General features: G+C 38.7%; 1 non-coding gene across 1 annotated transcript; it reads right to left on the bottom strand.

Annotated features, from left to right (window-relative positions):
* Nucleotides 1-343: 343 nt before the first annotated feature.
* On the bottom strand, nt 344-478 carry LOC123619970 (small nucleolar RNA SNORA70). The gene has a single exon (XR_006728652.1). It is a non-coding gene; the product is annotated as a small nucleolar RNA SNORA70 (small nucleolar RNA).
* Between the last annotated feature and the right edge of the window lie 2,986 nt (nt 479-3,464).

Here is a 3,464-nt window from a genome sequence, read left to right as displayed (position 1 = left end):
ACCATTTATCCAGGGGCCATTATTAGGAATGTATTTGGTCCCACAGCCATCTGGCTTGAGCTGATTTTCAGCCACCATATACTGAGATTCATCTGCATTAAACTTGGTAAGGCCCCACTTTTGGGAGATGTAAAATTCTAGCAGCCAGCTATGTTGAACGTGGTCCCGCACGGGGCCTCAGTCCCATGCTTCTTGTTCTGCAGTGTGGCGTAGATGGTCATGACGACTGGTCAGCATGGACCCTGGCCAGGCTGCCTCAGGCTTTTTGAAGGCACCACCGCATACCTGTCTGGAGCCAACACTGGGGACAGCATGAGGTCAGACACGAATGCCTGCTAGGATGAGCTGTCTCCTTGTCCCTTTGGGCAACACACATGAGCCACAGGCTGCATTCACTACCAAGGAGGCTGCTGTCTGCAGCCATTGGGCGCCAGGACCCCCATGAGGAAAAGAACATGATTGGCTTAATTGGCTGCAGTTTTTTGTTTGTTTTTTTTTACTTTTTTTAGTATTCATTCCAGAGTCTGAGATATACATTTACAGCTAATCCAAGTCCACTTTCAGATAATACTATGCACATCACCGTCAGTGTGAGTGCCTCGCGATAACAAAATAACCCTAATTCCTCCTTCCTGTCCCTCATATCATTGCTGCCACTCATTTCATATATACATAAGCACACATATACTATATATGCGTATAACATAAACATATATAATCAAATACAGTCTAGATGTTATTATATTTAACAAATTGTTGTCTGTTTGCTCAATTAGTAATAAGAAAAATAACTTTCACTTTTAATTTTACCTACTCATTCTTTGGTGCTTGTTCCTTTCTTTACACGGATCCAAATTCCTAACTCACGTTATTTTCTGTCTCTCTAAAAAACCACTTGTAACACTTCTTGTGGGGGAGATCTGGCAGCAAATTCCCTCAATTTTTGTTTATCTGAGGAAATATTTATTTCTCGTTCGCTTTTGAAGAAAATTTTGACAGAGTGCAACATTGTAGGTTGCTGTTTTTACGTTTTTTTCCCCCCAATAGTTCATTTCAGTAGACTCTCTTCTTGTTCATGGTTTCTGAAGAAATGTCAAATGCAATTTGTGTGTTTGATTTGTTCCTCTGTAGATGAAGTGTTTATTTTTCCCCTCTGGTGTCTTTTTGGATTTTTTTTTTTTTTTTTTTTTTTTTTTGGCATTTACTCTTCTTGGTGTTCTATAAGATTCCTGGTTCTGTGGTTTTGTTACCAGAGTGTAGGTTCTCGTCTTCTTGCAGAAAGAATTTACAGACAAGACACAGAGGTCAAGAAAGTAAAGTGAGAATTTATTAAGCAATATTAAGCTTTCAAGGGGAGAGCAGGCAGACTCAGGTGAGTAGCTGGGCTGAGTTTCTTTGGCAAGCTAGTTGTATGGGTTGTAAAAATGAATCGGTGGAATATTCATTGGAGAAGGAGGGGTTTGGGCCAGATTTCCTGATTTTCATCCCAGCTCCACCTTCTTGAGGGGAGAAGAGATTTTTGTCTTTATTTAGCCTTGATTGGAAGTGTCGTGGCATCGGTGCATGACGGGTACTTCTTCCTGCAAGACTAATTCTATTATAATGAGGAAATAATGAGCAAAAGTTTACATGCAGACACCAGAGATTCCTGCCTTTTCCCATATTTTTTTTCTGCCTCCAGGACACTTGTTACCCCCAAAATGTGTGGTTTCTTATCAGTCTGGAAGTTCCTGGTTTTCTCTGTCTGCCCAATGACCCTGGAATTTTGGTCACATCCATGTTTATTACAGCAATAATGCGTAAGTGCTCTGAATCAGAAAACATAAATACCTTTTGGGTAACTGCATAGTGTATCACTTCCCCTCCTAGTGCTGTCAGACATTGCAACAACAGTGTAATATTATTCTCTGAAAGGCAAAACAAAATAAAACACGACACTAATAATGTTATGTTTAATTCATAGTAATTTGATGTTCTTATTTTCTACGATCAGAATAAAATAGCTTGTGTAAGATAATATATCTGATTCATTTTGTACCAAGTCTTCTTTATCATGAGGCCTATAAAAGCATAAAATAATTACAACAGACAATTTAGTTGGAACTTCTTACTACAAATAACTCCTACATTGAAATGTTAGCTTGAATAATTTCAAAAAAATAGCAACAACAAAGAACGCCAAGAACTTGACGCGCACACACCCTCCCCACCACCACCGTGAGTTACTGTGTTGTGATGCCCATGTTAAAAAGGGATCCCTTCAAGATGTCCGTCTAAGCTTGGAAGGGTAGGGGCCCATTTCATTATTGTGGTTATGTTTCTCCCTTTGGACCTTTGCCCATGCAGGGGCCATCATACCATATTGCCTACCCCAAGCTGTGTAACATATTTTACCAAAATATGCTTACGTACAACATGGAGAGTTTCTTTTAGCTATTCTGGGAGCAGAACCTTTCTACGAGTCCTAGTTACAGGCTTTTGCCTTGAAGGGTCATAGGGGTAAGAGAGTTCATGAGATGTGAGAGGTACTGGATTTTTACGTGCCCGGGGAGAAATGAGGAAACCTCCCTTCCTGTAACACTGAGTAGGGTCTACCTTTATTGAGATGCATCTGTTGTTTGATAACAGTCACATCTCAGTGGAGCCTGGGAAAATATTTGGGAGTGGTGAAAATTATTGTTCAAGAAACAATTTGCATGAATAGAATAATTTACTAAATCAAATGGATGCTGGTAGAAACTCTTTTATTTACCTTAGGATCACAGAATGAGGCCCCAAAATATGAAATTTTATGAGTTACTTATATTCTTTAAACATGCCTTCAAGTAAATTTAAAACCTGTGTTTTCCTATACCTCAGTGATTAAATCTGTCAGGGTTAATCTTGGTAGAATGAATAAATAATCAAAGCATAGCTCTGTAAAGGGTTGTTACTCACCCCCTCTCTATGCTGGGCTTTGGGGCTCTGAAACATATGATGGAAGGAAAACACTATGAGGGGATTATTTGGCTATTATCAAAAAAAAAAGATAACAAGTGTTTTTGAGGATATAAAGAAAAGGGAACCCTTCAACACTGTTGGTAGATGTAAATTGGTGCAGCCTCCATGGACAAAGATAAAGAGCTTCCTCCAAAAATTTAATAGTCTTGCCATGTGATCCAGGAATCCTCCTCTGGGTATGTATACAAAAAAACAAAATTGAGTCAGTAATTTGAAGAGATACCTGCATTCCTATGTTCATTGCAGCGTCATTCACAATAACCAAGATATGGGAACAACAAAAATGTTCATGTATTCATTCGTGCATGAATGAAAGAAGAAGAAAAAAAAAAAAAATATATATATATATATATGTATATAATTCAACCTTTACAAAAGGGAGATCCTGGCATTTGCAACATCATGGAGGAACCTGGAAGATATCATACTACGTGAAATAAGCCAGACACCAAAAGAGAAGTTAA

Source organism: Camelus bactrianus, chromosome 28 (assembly GCF_048773025.1).
Source record: "Camelus bactrianus isolate YW-2024 breed Bactrian camel chromosome 28, ASM4877302v1, whole genome shotgun sequence".
In the NCBI taxonomy this organism is placed as follows: Eukaryota; Metazoa; Chordata; class Mammalia; order Artiodactyla; family Camelidae; genus Camelus; species Camelus bactrianus.
The sequence above is the reverse complement of the archived record's forward strand: the minus strand, read 5'-3'. Positions and strand labels throughout refer to the sequence as shown.